Source organism: Bufo gargarizans, chromosome 6 (assembly GCF_014858855.1).
Source record: "Bufo gargarizans isolate SCDJY-AF-19 chromosome 6, ASM1485885v1, whole genome shotgun sequence".
NCBI classification, from domain to species: domain Eukaryota; kingdom Metazoa; phylum Chordata; class Amphibia; order Anura; family Bufonidae; genus Bufo; species Bufo gargarizans.
Window position 1 is genome coordinate 45,585,624 of NC_058085.1, and position 16,885 is coordinate 45,602,508.

The following is a 16,885-nucleotide window of genomic DNA, read 5'->3' on the forward strand; positions in this document are numbered from 1 at the left end:
TTCCTGTGATATTTTTGACCTAAAGTATGGAGAATGAGGTTACTCATTACAATTGTGATTTTACAACGTGGTAGAACATTCTTCAAAGACCTACATGTGATGTTCTTGTTGCACAGTGTAGTTTAGGCCTCATGCGGAGTAAGCTTCGGCGGGTGGTTTCCTCCTGCCTTATGTCATTTTTAGATTTTGAAGTTTATGAACATAAACTACAATTCCATGAAACTTTATGCACATCAATGGAAACAAAAGACTAGTGTTAGTGTAAGTGTCGCAGTCCTTCCTGTTCTCGACTGTTGCCTTGTTTCCTCGCCCCTTTTGCTGTCTGTCTTGTACTCCCTCACTCATCTCAGTAATACAAATTAGTTTTTGTTGGCTGTTCCCCATTGACTGCTCTTAAAGAGATTTTTTTTTATTCTGTGCACTTTTTATTTTCCATTGATCTTGCCAAACAAGTGTCCTCTCCAGATACTACCCCCCCCCCCTTTCCCCTCTTATCCTACTTCTCCTCCTCCTCCTCCTCCTCAATGCCGGCTTTAATTCAGTCCTTTCCCAGAGCACAGGACGGCTCATATATCACTCACCTTCTCTCATTTCTGTGTGGGCCACTTCACTAGGTTACAGTGTGTCTCTCTTAAAGCGGCAACATTTCTCTTCCAGAAATTAATTTAAGTTGTGCCATGGTGTCCGTGATTACCCCATCACCTTTGCCTTCAATTCCTAAGGTTCATTTGTAACTATAATAATAGCAAAAGCGCATAGGATCGGGACTAGAGGGTGACATTGGTGGAGTAATCTATTTGAGCAACATTCCCTGAGTGTCCTGTATCAGCGTCTGTGCTGACCATTTTCAAGACAGAAGCGCTATCTTGGAAAGTTCATGGACACCAGCACATGTTTACACGGCTACCCATAGGCATTTTTTAAGGGCAGGGGGCAAATCCATGTGTGCTAAGGTAAGTCCAGAGGCCATTACACACTAGTGCTTTGCATTACTGAAATTTTGATACCTAATAGTTAACCCTTTGGGTCACATGACTTTTGCCCCCTTAAATTGGTTATCCACTTTGGAGAATCTGACAATCTGTTTAAACTAATCAACTGAAGGCAGAAATTTCCCTATAGTGCCTCCACAGGTGAAAATAAACATTACACCGTTCCCATTAAAATGAATGAGATGCCTGTGTAAAGCATGGCCAAATAGGCTCCTCCAAAACGAGAGGTGCTCATTGTATTTGCACTGAGACATTTCAAGATCCGTTTCTGGAGGATAAACCTCCCTCTAAACAGCGATCTTTGCTACTCTCTCACCCATACACAGGCATGCTCAGCTTAGCTGAGTGTGCATGTGTCTTGAATTGGGAGAGAGTAGAGGTATCTAGAAGAGGCTTATCTCCCCAAGAACAAAAGGAAGTTGAAATCCAAAAAGACTGACCTGTTTCAATGGCCGTCGTGTGTGAGTCAAGAGAGCGATATACACATTAGCCAGTCCGATATGTATGGCCTGCTGAAAGGGGTTGTCCCATAGATTGTGCAATGTATTAATGTGCAATAAGTAGAGCAGGCATCCTCAAACTGCGGCCCTTCAGCTGTTGTAAAACTACAACTCCCACAATGCCCTGCTGTAGGCTGATACCTGTAGGCTGTTTGGGCATGCTGGGAGTTGTAGTTTTGCAACAGCTGGAGGGCCACAGTTTGAGGAAGCCTGAAGTAGAGCATTAAATATGAAATATTATTACACTATACATGCAATAAATATATTGTTCATTTTTTTTAATTTACAATACATTTTGCTCTCTTGCATTGCCTCCTTGCCACCTTCTCCTGCATTCATTGGTGGACGTACATGCTCCGTAACTTCCCTGTTCACTTTTTCCCCTTAGTGCTGGTGTAGTGATCCCATAGTGAAGTGGTCCAGACACTATTCATTCATTCATTCCTCCATACTTCTAAATTCATAGAATAAATAGCAATATCTGTCTAGACAGTGGAGAAGAAAATTTGGGGGGCATTACATTCCATATACAGTACAGACCAAAAGTTTGGACACACCTTCTCATTCAAAGAGTTTTCTTTATTTTCATGACTATGAAAATTGTAGATTCACACTGAAGGCATCAAAACTATGAATTAACACATGTGGAATTATATACATAACAAAAAAGTGTGAAACAACTGAAAATATGTCATATTCTAGGTTCTTCAAAGTAGCCACCTTTTTCTTTGATTACTGCTTTGCACACTCTTGGCATTCTCTTGATGAGCACTAAGAGGTAGTCACCTGAAATGGTCTTCCAACAGTCTTGAAGGAGTTCCCAGAGATGCTTAGCACTTGTTGGCCCTTTTGCCTTCACTCTGCGGTCCAGCTCACCCCAAACCATCTCGATTGGGTTCAGGTCCGCAGCAGCACCTCATCACTCTCCTTCATGGTCAAATAGCCCTTACACAGCCTGGAGGTGTGTTTGGGGTCATTGTCCTGTTGAAAAATAAATGATGGTCCAACTAAACGCAAACCGGATGGAATCGCATGCCGCTGCAAGATGCTGTGGTAGCCATGCTGGTTCAGTATGCCTTCAATTTTGAATAAATCCCCAACAGTGTCACCAGAAAAGCACCCCCACACCATCACACCTCCTCCTCCATGCTTCACGATGGGAACCAGGCATGTAGAGTCCATCCGTTCACCTTTTCTGCCTCGCACAAAGACACGGTGGTTGGAACCAAAGATCTCAAATTTGGACTCATCAGACCAAAGCACTGGTCTAATGTCCATTCCTTGTGTTCTTTAGCCCAAACAAGTCTCTTCTGCTTGTTGCCTGTCCTTAGCAGTGGTTTCCTAGCAGATATTCTACCATGAAGGCCTGATTCACACAGTCTCCTCTTAACAGTTGTTCTAGAGATGTGTCTGCTGCTAGAACTCTGTGTGGCATTGACCTGGTCTCTAATCTGAGCTGCTGTTAACCTGCGATTTCTGAGGCTGGTGACTCGGATGAACTTATCCTCCGCAGCAGAGGTGACTCTTGGTCTTCCTTTCGTGGGGCGGTCCGCATGTGAGCCAGTTTCTTTGTAGCGCTTGATGGTTTTTGTGACTGCACTTGGGGACACTATCAAAGTTTTCCCAATTTTTCGGACTGACTGACCTTCATTTCTTAAAGTAATGATGGCCACTCGTTTTTCTTTACTTAGCTGCTTTTTTCTTGCCATAATACAAATTCTAACAGTCTATTCAGTAGGACTATCAGCTGTGTATCCACCTGACTTCTCCACAACGCAACTGATGGTCCCAACCCCATTTATAAGGCAAGAAATCCCACTTATTAAACCTGACAGGGCACACCTGTGAAGTGAAAACCATTCAGGTGACTACCTCTTGAAGCTCGTCAAGAGAATGCCAAGAGTGTGCAAAGCAGTAATCAAAGCAAAAGGTGGCTACTTTGAAGAACCTAGACATATTTTCAGTTGTTTCACACTTTTTTGTTATGTATATAATTCCACATGTGTTAATTTATAGTTTTGATGCCTTCAGTGTGAATCTACAATTTTCATAGTCATGAAAATAAAGAAAACTCTTTGAATGAGAAGGTGTGTCCAAACTTTTGGTCTGTACTGTATATATATATATATATATATATATATATATATATTGTATTGTAAGGGTATTTTTTTAAGTACTGATTGGTTCTGTCCCTTTAATTCTGTTCCCTTTTTTTATTACCATTCTGTGTAATGATGTGCCTTATAAATGTAGTACCCATCCCCCATTGTGCTGATAAGACCACATTGCTGAGTAATCTCAGAGACATATGTGATGCACACTGGAGGAGGGACTAATGGGAGAAACTGTGGTCTGCACTAACAATTAATTGGGATTCCACCAGGCACTTCATCCTAGGTAGGATGTAAGTATTGATTTGCCCTATCTCTTGTACATCCTAGGGTGTCGGTCATGTGTTATAAGAGGTAGACAGCCATATGTTATAGCATGATCGACCGGATCTCTACCCCATATTTAGGCTAGTGATGTCTATTTAGTTGTTATTATTCTGTATGTGATTTGTTATCGTATATTTAATCACACTTAGTAAATATATTTATTCACTTAGCCTGCGTAAGTTTATTCATTCTCAAATATTTTGAATTCACATTACATTAAAATATATATCTCTGGGCTATACGTGAGTGACTATTTATTTTATTTTTTAAGAGAGGAAGGAGTTAACTTAAGCTAATTGCAATGCATTCTGGAGATGCATGTGCTTGCTGAGCTGCTACCCACCCACAGAAAGGGAAAGAAGTATGCCAGATAATCAAATAAATGATTTTAAAAAAGTTTTAATTTTATGAGATAACCCCTTTAAGGGTGAAGTCACACTCAGCAGGCAATCAGCGCCATTTATCTAAGTGGTGTTGTTTAGCTGGCAAGGACATGGATTTCTTCCATGCATCTCCATATAAAGGATTTGCATAGGTTTTATTACACATTGCAGCAAGCCTTGTTAACACTTTATAAATATATTATATTTTATATATATATATATATTATATTAAGTCCAGATTTAATAAAACATGATTTTCTTTTTCTTCAGTCCGACTCCTCTTGTCAATCACTAGATGTACTCTGGTAAATCATTAATGGCCCTCCAGCAGATGTTTGCTGTGGAGTAACATTGTGTCTAGCTATAATGGGTCCCAAACACGCATTCCGCCTCGCTGCTATTCAAATGAGCCATGCTTCACCAGTAGAAAGGACAAATTGCAAGTTTTGTTTTGTGTTCACAGATTGTACTGTGATGTTGGTGGTGTGCTGAGAATCCATATATTAATATCAAGTGGATGATTTTCATTTTTATTTTATTGTTTCTTTTTTTTTTCTTTCAGACAACGAGCAGATTTTCAGTCCGTGCCAACAAAGGGTTGAATGAAAAATGTATTTTGGAAGCATTTGTTCTTAATATTCTCAAATATTTTTTTCAGTTTCTTCTGCACCTAGGACATATAAGCATGTGCCTTGCTTTATGTAATTTACCATTATTTTATAATTTTTTTTGCTAAAAATGTGGTTAAATGGTTTTTGCTAAAATTTGAGGATTTTGAATTAGTAGGTTATCTGAGAAGCTCAGACACTACACTGGGTTTGTTCTGGTCGTTCAGCTGTCTTTTCACAATTAGAAAGGTTATCAGTAGATAGGTCACCAGTTAAAAAATTCCCAGAAAACCCATTTAAGTTGTGGTGTGTGTATAGGATGGATCACACTATATCTGACCATTTATAACTGCATTCTGCATTTATTACCATTTACCCCTTTGAAGGCTCTATCTCTATCAGTTTTTCCTAAGCTCAGCTTAAGGGCTCATGCACACAAATGTGTGCCACAAATAGTGGTCCGCAGTGCCGCCGTATGCAGACGCAGGAACCATTCACTTGAATGGGGTCCACGATCCACATCCGACGGCCGGCACTGCAAAAAAGTAGTGCATGCACAACTTTTTTGCGGTGCGGAGGCACGAACAGAAAACCCATGGAAGCACTCCGTAGTGCTTCCGATCCTCTGTTCCGCACCGCATTGTGTCTCATGGATTGCGGACCGATTCAAGTGATATGGTGCTGTCACGGATGGTGTAACAGAAAACAAGAAGTTACAAATAAGGATCCGACTGGCTTGATCTGAAACTAAGGAACAAAAGGGTGACCCCTATTAAAGCCCTGAAGCTCTCCCTGTCTTCTCAGCCCATGCAAAGATCTCAGTGATAGAAGGTTGCATGTCCACGTACCTAGACTGAATGACACCTGCAAACCCTATAATAGTGAGGGGACACGACCACCAGCTCCCTGCACTTAATACGGAGGGAGTCAGGGTCACCTAGAACCAAGCCAACAGGAAAATAACAAATTCTGAAATAGACTTATCTAAAAACCCAGCTGTAGCAACTTCTAGCAGAGAACACAATTCAGGATGTAATATAAACCGCAAGGTGAGGCAGTATTGGGAGGAGATATATAAGGAGGCAATCACTGCTAATAGATGACAGCTGGGAGAGGGAGGAGAGATGTCAAAACAAAAGCAAAACAAAAGAAGATCATGCAGGAGGTACTGAAGAACGTCTATCAGAACTTCTCAAAGATCTGGTGGTGACAGGTGCGCACACGGACGGTGCCTGCATATTGCGGACCCGCTGTTTGCAGGCCACAATACGGGCACCGCCAGGCAAGGGCCATGTGCATGAGCCCTAAGTGATTGAGACTGGCTGCTTTGATGTCTCCTATACACTGCACACAGAAGAGGAGATCCTGCTCCCTTGTGTCTCTATAAGACACCCTCAGAAACAGCAGCAGCATGGAGAACGTAGCTGTACTGAGCAGTGTAGCTGTGAATCCAATCCGCAACGACTTTTAAGGGGTGGTGATTTTATCTTCATTTATATGATAGCATGGGACCCCATTCTCATGATCAGTGAGGGTCCCCAGTGGTTGGACCCCCACCAATCATATATCTCTTTTGACTAGAGGATAAGTTTCTAACTCAGCACATCCCCTTTAAAGGCCGTGGAAAGGCTAAAGGCTATCACTGCAATCTACATGTTTTTGGTTAAAAAAAAAAGTGAGTGAAACAGTAAAACAGTTATTAGAACCAGAAGCATTTGTGTTTCTCTGCCTCTTTTTCTAAAAGGTTTGACTTTTTAGCAAGCCTTGGTATATGACAAATTAAAATAGACAAGCCAACTATCCATCCACAAACAGCTGTTTTAGTGTGCATGCCCCTCGTCACATAGAAGAGGATTCTGGCTGGCTGAGGGAGGTGGCTTGGATGGAGGCATCTCACTCAGCTGTCTATGGAGACTCAGTGGCAATGCTCCATGGGAAAATAATATGCAAAGAGGTATCTCCAAGAGAAAGATAACCGTCTCACTAGTGCCACCTTTTGGAAGTGACTCCCTATTCTTAAAGGTGGAACTGGCTAGATATTCCTGTTTCTCTGCAAGATGCCGTTTTGCATATTATTTTCCCGTGAATCATTGCTACTAAGTTTTCATACACATCTGGTTTTCCTAAAGGGAGCCAATACCCTATCTAATCTGACTCTCTCTCTCTCTCTCTCTCTCACTGCTGCTGCTCACTCCTCCTCCCCCTCTAAAGACTTCTATGGGCAGCAGCTATAACCCAAAGCTGATAATCCTTTTCCATTTTGCCTCTAGCAAGGTGGATTTTAGCAGTGAATTGAAAGCAAGTGATCAATGCGGGATGATGGAGGTGAAGTGGCTGATAAGTAGAGAAAGAGGCATTTTAATCTAATAAGATATATTACAAAGTTTCGTATTTTCACTTGTACTACTGATTTATGCAAAGTTTATTGAAAGGACAATGCTCATAAAGTCAAATGCTAGTAAAGGGCATTCATACTGTCCATGCCCTGTATTGGTGGCAAAAAAAAATCCATCACAAGTGGAGCTGCCCCAAATAGGTGAAGGAAAAGGGAGTAAAACCTGAAAAAGCAGCTGGAGGTGTCCTTAGTGCCTAATGGATACTGACAACCGTGAAATCGTGACTTTCCTTTGGATACAGTAACATGAGAGATATTGGGCATCTTTTTACAACAAGCAGGGAAACGATATTTCCAAAAACGCGCTTCAATGACCCGTCTCCAACATAAATACTACTGTTTGTTTGTACACAGCCAAGCTCTAATTGTTTCAACCCTTCACTCCGGAAACGTGAGCATTTATGAAACAGTCAAATCGGTTTTATCAATCTGTCCTTGATGGAAAGATTAAGCTGCGTAACTTTCAGGCGAAACATCTACATTTCCATATTATACAGATATCATACAGTAGGCGTGCAAAAAATATTTAAAGGCAACTTTTAAGGGGATATCCCATTATTAATGTAGAAAATCAAAATCAAACATCCTACAGTACAACCTCTTGGCCAGCGTGACTATTCAGGAGCTCCACCTCTGTGACTATACAGGGGCAATTATTTAGATTATGCAGGGATACAAAATTGGCATAGTGACAAGTTTAGAAACTAAATCCCCTGCCATATAAAGTGTGTAAGAAGGAACAAGGAGCCGTCTTTGACGGAAGATACGTGTCACCGAGGTTCCTGGCCTCGGTGAGGTAAGAACCGGGTTTTTTCCTGAAGTGTCAGGTCTGTAGTGCAATCTGACACTTCAACTGTTAGAATGGCTGTAAAGCCAATCCGGGCCGGTTCTTATTGGGAGCAGCCAAAGAGCAGGGTGGGTGGCTGTTCCCCACGGTTCCAGGCCGGGTTTTGGCTGGAATATAAAAAACCCAGCCAGCATGTTCAGGTGGTGGATTATCCTCCATGACAGAGGAGCTGAGGAGTCTGTGGTTTGAGACACTGAGGCATCTGTTTGTGTGAGCCATAGGCTGGGGAAACAGGCCACTAAAGACTGCTGCGGACTCTGGGTGAAAATCATCTGCTGACCAGGTGACGTCTTTTTGCACTGTGAACTTTGTGTGGTGTGAACAGGCACCAAAATGGAACACTTTCTTTTGGCTTGTTTTCTTGCTATGTGTGAATAAACACTGAACTTTGATTTAAACCTTGTTTTTTTTGCCTCTGTACTGCGTCCGCTTACCCTGCCTACCAAAGCGAATCCCCACATTTGGTGTCGGATGCGGGCAAACGCAGTGAGGCAGGCCTGAAGGCCGAAAAGTTTTTGTTTATCCGGGCACAAGTGCATGTCCTACATTAAGCCGGCAAGGTTACGACCCGTATCCCCTGACAAAATGGAGGCGGTCGTGAAGGCCCTCGTGGAGGCTAACTTGCAGCAGCGGGAGGCTAACAAGCAGCAACAAGAAACGAACCAGCTGCTATTGCAACATGTGATGGCGTTGCAGGCGTCAGGAGCGTCCCAGAATGTCCACGATGCCCGGAAAGCTGTCCGCGCGGCGATTCCGAAGATGACCCCCTCGGATGACGTCGAGACCTATCTGGCGGTCTTCGAAAAAGTGGCCGTGAGGGAAAAGTTACCCCGAGACCAGTGGGCTAAGGTCGTTGCTCCATTCCTGGCGTCCGGTCCCCAGCAAGTATTGTTTGATCTCCCCGATGATCAGGCGGCCGACTACCCGACAGTAAAAGGTGAGATCCTGGCGAGACTCGGGGTGAATGTATTGGTCCGGGCCCAGAGGGTGCATCAGTGGGAATTTAACCCGGCTGAACCCGCTAGACCACAATATTATGATCTGCTGCACCGTTTGCAAAAATGGCTGCAGCCGGACATGTTGACTTCCGCTGCTATGTTGGATCGGCTGTTGGCGGATGTGTTTTGGAGGGCTTTGCCGTACCCTCTCCAGCACTGGATCGGCCAGGTGTCTCCGAATAATGCCCTGGAGATGGTCGACCTGGTGGAGCGCTATGAGGCCACCAGAAATCTACAGGGGGGTTCTTTTGGGAGGGGGCCAGTCAAACCCCGGAAAACTCCACCCCAGACCCGGCGGCCGGTGCCAGCTAGACCCGCCCGGGATGTACCCCCTGCCGACCCAAACCCGGTGGTCTGCTGGCGTTGTCAGGAGCCTGGACACATAAAGGCGGACTGTCCCCATCGGGGGGAACCCATGGACACCAACTATGGCTTCCGCCACTCATTATATGCCGGGATGTTGTGTGCCACAGGAACTTCAGAGACTATGGACAATAGCCACCTGTGCCAGGTGGAAGTGGGGGGCACTCTGGCGGTGGCTCTGCTGGATTCAGGGAGCCTGGTGTCCCTGGTAAGAGCTGCCCTGGTGCTGCCGGCTGAGTATACTGGCCGAAGAGTCGGTGTTGTTTACATACATGGGGACTTAAAGGAGTATCCCACCGCCCTGGTCTCTCTGTCAATGGTGGCCGGCAGGTGGATGCATGAGGTGGCCGTCGCCACAAAGCTACCATATGAATTGATCATTGGGAGAGACTTCCCCGGGTTCCCGGCACTCTGGCCGGATACGAAAGTTACCCGGGAGACAGATGTACCCCTAGCAGAGTGGCCTGACTCAGGGGGGAGGCCAGAACCTTGGGAACCTGAGTCAGAAGGACCAGCAGTAGGGGTGACCGCCACTTCGGTGGAAGAGGGGGAGACAACCCCGTTAAGTGTGATGGTGGGAGACGTAGAGGATTTGCCGCCGGGTCCTGAGCTGGCAGACCTCAATGTCTCTAGGGATAATTTCGGTACAGCACAACACCAGGATCCGACTCTATCTCGAGCCTGGGAAAATGTGGTAGTAGTTGAGGGTGAGCCGCAACAACCGGGGGCCGAATCTATGTTCCCCCGTTTTGTGGTTCAACAGGAGATGCTGTACCAGGTAAATAAACTACGGGGTGAACATATTGAACAGCTGGTGGTGCCCCAGGCATATCGCAAGCTCGTGTTGAAATTAGCCCACCAACATGTTCTTGGGGGACACCTGGGCCAGCAGAAAACGCAAGACCGGATTTTACAGCGGTTTTACTGGCCCAGTGTGTTCAGAGAGGTAGAAGAGTTTTGCAAGTCTTGCCCAACCTGCCAGATAACCAGCCCCCAGCCACATTTCCGTAGTCCTCTGGTCCCTCTCCCGATTATTGAGGTTCCCTTCGAGCGGATCGCTATGGATCTTGTAGGTCCAGTACCGAAGTCAGCTAGAGGGCACCAGCACATCCTGGTCATCCTCGACTACGCCACTCGGTACCCGGAGGCGGTGCCACTGCGTCATACGTCAGCCAAACTCATAGCTAAGGAGTTAATGGAAATGTTTTCTAGAGTGGGTCTGCCTAAGGAGGTTCTAACTGACCAAGGGACCCCATTTATGTCCAAGGTCATGAGGGAACTCTGTAAGTTGCAAGTAATTGCCTAGTAGTTAGATTTTTATTAGATTTTATTATCACATGGGGTTTATGTAGTTTTACTTTTTAGAAATAGTGACTTTTAAAAATACCTTTATTAGTGATCATGTGGGTATAGGTATGTATATACCGACAGAGTGTGCTACAATTTCACAAGAATTTATATATAAATATTTCTTATGACCGGGGAGTAGTGACCCCTACACAAAACATCTAGTGATACGGTACATCAGTAGGTCTAGGAAATTCGAGGATCCAATCAACCAAATCAAAATAATAAATAATAATGAGACAGGGTCTGAGGAAAAAGGCAGGGCAGACACAATGCTTACCCTACAGGGCCCTCAAAAACTGCTCAGCCCAGGGTGACCCCCTGATGGTGGGGGTTCCCTGTCCCCGAACCTTAGACTAAACAAATCCCTAGGTTGACCCTAGCCAGGGAAAGATATAAAATAACTGATAGATATAATCACGATAAATCGGGGATGGAAGGTGGTTTAGTATAGATAGGGTCGCCACCTGCCCCTTCCGAAAATTTAGAAATAGAGATAAGATTCACAATTAGGTTATCAGAGTGAGAAAGGTTTCCTGAAAATACGGAAATCACCATTCCACTCGTCAGTACAATACGCACGTTTTCAAAAATATACACATCTTAATACATATACCACGACGCGTTTCGCCTGTATACAGTCAGGCTCATCAGGAGGTAGGTAGAAAAACGGACAGAGTCCAATTAAGATGCAGATGTGATTAATGATAAATAGATGGTACAATGAAACGATACTTAGCTACCGAAGTTCAATAGGGAAGGCGTAGATAGGACATTACCATAGGGCATGATAGTTACAGCCATAAGGGATATACCTAGAAAGATGTAAATATAGGTATAAGGAGGACGCTTAGATCAAGAATAACCACAGCTCTAGGCAAAAACAATTGTAAAAAACATTTAGATAACCTATTAGAACTTACATGGTAATGGTGCTTGGCAAAGTCTCCCCCAGTAGCCTAATTTGGGCCCAGGTACTGTGTTAATGGAATCACAGCCCATTTATAGGGACAGATTCTGGCTTCCGGACGCCGGAAGCGCACTTCCGGTTTCTTGGAACGCATGGTGGAACGCATTGCAGCTCCGTGTATTACGTCACTTCCGGCGCCGTGGAACGCATCGTGAGCCGCATATGGCTCGATGCCGGCGCCGGAGGACGGCTGGGGCCGGTAATCAAGCAGATTAAAGCAAAAAAGCGATTATATAGATGCAAATAGGCCAGTAAGGATTTTTTTATATATAATCTTGGGAGCTATTAATATTATTATCCAAGACAAGAAAAGTGGCACAGTAACCTGGAGGTATAAAGAACCCTCAGTTGGTCAGCCCCCCTAACGATAAAAATGTATCACAAAACGAATAAGAAATGATATTAGGAGATGTAGATCATGATATAGAGAATATACAGACCTGCCTCTATGGTAGTTTCGTTAGAATTAAGAGGTACCAGGTAGTATTTAACAGATATGGGGAATCGATAATTTTTAACCCATTAGTCATATGGTGCTTTTTCGCACTGATAGGCACAGAAGCCCGGGGTCACATACCAATAATTCAGTAAAGAATTTACTCAGGAAAGTCAAAATTACCCCAGACAAGGAGGGTATTTAAATAAAACATGCAAAATTTAGTCTTTCATTGAGACCAAGGGGGGACTGGGATTGGAAGCGATAAATCCAGGAGGACTCTTTTTGGAGAATCCTTCTGTCCCAGTCACCCCTCCTCTCAGGAAAGGGGACCACCTCCAGAACCGAAAAACGAGCCAACCTTATATCACCTTGGTGGCAACTATTAAAGTGATTGGCCACTGGAGTATCTTTAGATTTTTTGATATCATTAAGGTGTTCACAGATTCTTCTCCGTAATTCCCTCTTAGTCTTGCCAATGTAGTCCAGAGGGCAACTACACTGGCAGATATAGACTACGCCTTTGGTTTTGCAGTTGGCGAAGTCACGGATCACAAACGGTCGCTGAGTCACAGAACAAATTATTGATTTGGATGAATTGATGGAATTGCAGGCCTTGCAGGAACCGCACTTGAAGACACCGAGTGGCCTACGGTCCAGCCAAGTGCCCTCCCTTTTTGGGCCATCATAATGGCTATGGACTAGCCGGTCTCGTAGGCTTCTTCCTTTACGGTAAGTAACCTGAGGATAATTTCCAATTGCCTGTGTAAGGTCGGAGTCCATAGTTAAAATTGCCCAGTGTCTTCTCAGTATCGAGACCACCTCCCTGTTCCCAGAGTCAAAAGTGGAGATGAGACGTATTAAATTATCATCCATGTCCCTTGTTCTTGGTATTAGAAGTTCCTCTCTTTTCTTTGACTCTGCGAACTGGAAGGAGTCCCTGAGAATCTTGGATGGATACCCTCTTTCTCTCAGCCTCTTTCTGAGTTTTCCTGACTCAGGAAAACTCAGAAAGAGGCTGAGAGAAAGAGGGTATCCATCCAAGATTCTCAGGGACTCCTTCCAGTTTGCAGAGTCAAAGAAAAGAGAGGAACTTCTAATACCAAGAACAAGGGACATGGATGATAATTTAATACGTCTCATCTCCACTTTTGACTCTGGGAACAGGGAGGTGGTCTCGATACTGAGAAGACACTGGGCAATTTTAACTATGGACTCCGACCTTACACAGGCAATTGGAAATTATCCTCAGGTTACTTACCGTAAAGGAAGAAGCCTACGAGACCGGCTAGTCCATAGCCATTATGATGGCCCAAAAAGGGAGGGCACTTGGCTGGACCGTAGGCCACTCGGTGTCTTCAAGTGCGGTTCCTGCAAGGCCTGCAATTCCATCAATTCATCCAAATCAATAATTTGTTCTGTGACTCAGCGACCGTTTGTGATCCGTGACTTCGCCAACTGCAAAACCAAAGGCGTAGTCTATATCTGCCAGTGTAGTTGCCCTCTGGACTACATTTGCAAGACTAAGAGGGAATTACGGAGAAGAATCTGTGAACACCTTAATGATATCAAAAAATCTAAAGATACTCCAGTGGCCAATCACTTTAATAGTTGCCACCAAGGTGATATAAGGTTGGCTCGTTTTTCGGTTCTGGAGGTGGTCCCCTTTCCTGAGAGGAGGGGTGACTGGGACAGAAGGATTCTCCAAAAAGAGTCCTCCTGGATTTATCGCTTCCAATCCCAGTCCCCCCTTGGTCTCAATGAAAGACTAAATTTTGCATGTTTTATTTAAATACCCTCCTTGTCTGGGGTAATTTTGACTTTCCTGAGTAAATTCTTTACTGAATTATTGGTATGTGACCCCGGGCTTCTGTGCCTATCAGTGCGAAAAAGCACCATATGACTAATGGGTTAAAAATTATCGATTCCCCATATCTGTTAAATACTACCTGGTACCTCTTAATTCTAACGAAACTACCATAGAGGCAGGTCTGTATATTCTCTATATCATGATCTACATCTCCTAATATCATTTCTTATTCGTTTTGTGATACATTTTTATCGTTAGGGGGGCTGACCAACTGAGGGTTCTTTATACCTCCAGGTTACTGTGCCACTTTTCTTGTCTTGGATAATAATATTAATAGCTCCCAAGATTATATATAAAAAAATCCTTACTGGCCTATTTGCATCTATATAATCGCTTTTTTGCTTTAATCTGCTTGATTACCGGCCCCAGCCGTCCTCCGGCGCCGGCATCGAGCCATATGCGGCTCACGATGCGTTCCACGGCGCCGGAAGTGACGTAATACACGGAGCTGCAATGCGTTCCACCATGCGTTCCAAGAAACCGGAAGTGCGCTTCCGGCGTCCGGAAGCCAGAATCTGTCCCTATAAATGGGCTGTGATTCCATTAACACAGTACCTGGGCCCAAATTAGGCTACTGGGGGAGACTTTGCCAAGCACCATTACCATGTAAGTTCTAATAGGTTATCTAAATGTTTTTTACAATTGTTTTTGCCTAGAGCTGTGGTTATTCTTGATCTAAGCGTCCTCCTTATACCTATATTTACATCTTTCTAGGTATATCCCTTATGGCTGTAACTATCATGCCCTATGGTAATGTCCTATCTACGCCTTCCCTATTGAACTTCGGTAGCTAAGTATCGTTTCATTGTACCATCTATTTATCATTAATCACATCTGCATCTTAATTGGACTCTGTCCGTTTTTCTACCTACCTCCTGATGAGCCTGACTGTATACAGGCGAAACGCGTCGTGGTATATGTATTAAGATGTGTATATTTTTGAAAACGTGCGTATTGTACTGACGAGTGGAATGGTGATTTCCGTATTTTCAGGAAACCTTTCTCACTCTGATAACCTAATTGTGAATCTTATCTCTATTTCTAAATTTTCGGAAGGGGCAGGTGGCGACCCTATCTATACTAAACCACCTTCCATCCCCGATTTATCGTGATTATATCTATCAGTTATTTTATATCTTTCCCTGGCTAGGGTCAACCTAGGGATTTGTTTAGTCTAAGGTTCGGGGACAGGGAACCCCCACCATCAGGGGGTCACCCTGGGCTGAGCAGTTTTTGAGGGCCCTGTAGGGTAAGCATTGTGTCTGCCCTGCCTTTTTCCTCAGACCCTGTCTCATTATTATTTATTATTTTGATTTGGTTGATTGGATCCTCGAATTTCCTAGACCTACTGATGTACCGTATCACTAGATGTTTTGTGTAGGGGTCACTACTCCCCGGTCATAAGAAATATTTATATATAAATTCTTGTGAAATTGTAGCACACTCTGTCGGTATATACATACCTATACCCACATGATCACTAATAAAGGTATTTTTAAAAGTCACTATTTCTAAAAAGTAAAACTCTGTAAGTTGCTCCAAATAAAACAGTTACGGACATCCGTGTATCATCCGCAAACGGATGGCCTGGTAGAGAGGTTTAACCAGACGTAAAAAAATATGCTGAAAAGAGTGGTGTCTAAGGATGGGAGGGACTGGGACCTTCTTCTGCCCTATCTCATGTTCGCAGTGCGAGAAGTGCCCCAGGCCTCTACTGGGTTCTCGCCCTTCGAACTACTATACGGCAGACACCCTCGTGGTTTATTAGACGTCGCCAAAGAGGCGTGGGAACAACAAACCACACCGCACAAAAGTGTAGTTGAGTATGTCACCCAGATGCAGGGACGGATGGAAACAGTGTTACCTCTGGTTAGGGAGCATATGGAGGCAGCGCAGCGAGCCCAGAGTAAGGTCTATAATCGGCAGGCTCGGGTCCGAAACTTTAACCCGGGTGATCGGGTGTTGGTTCTGGTACCAACGGTAGATAGTAAGTTCCTAGCTAGGTGGCAGGGGCCCTACGAGGTACTAGAAAAAATTGGACCAGTAGATTACAAAGTACACCAGCCAGGGAGGCGAAAGCCAGAGCAGGTGTACCATGTGAATCTGCTCAAGCCGTGGAAGGAAAGGGAAACCTGTACGGAAGACAGCCCACGACCAGGGTTCCTAGGGGAAGCGGTTTTGGCCCCTCAGTCTGAAGCAGGGGAAGCGGCTGTCACAGTGAAAATTGCTGACAGCCTCTCCTCTAAACAGGCTCAGGAAGCCAGGGAGTTCATTAGTCGGAATACGGATGTGTTCTCAGACCTCCCTGGACGCACGTCCGTAATCCGGCATGACATTGTCACTGAGCCTCAGGCGAAAGTCCGGTTAAAACCGTACCGGGTACCCGAGGCTAGGCGACAAGCCATCATGGAGGAAGTGCAGCTAATGCTCCAGCTGGGTGTCATCGAGGAGTCAAAAAGTGAGTGGGCCAGTCCGATAGTATTAATACCCAAGCCAGACGGGACATTGCGGTTTTGTAATGACTTCCGCAAACTTAATGAGGTGTCCAAGTTTGACGCGTATCCCATGCCCCGAGTGGATGAGCTTATTGAAAAGTTGGGCCAAGCCCGGTATTTTTCTGTGTTGGACCTCACCAAAGGGTACTGGCAGGTACCCTTGACTGAGGCTGCCAAAGAAAAAACGGCTTTCGTCACGCCAGAGGGGCTGTATCAGTACAAGGTATTACCCTTTGGTCTACA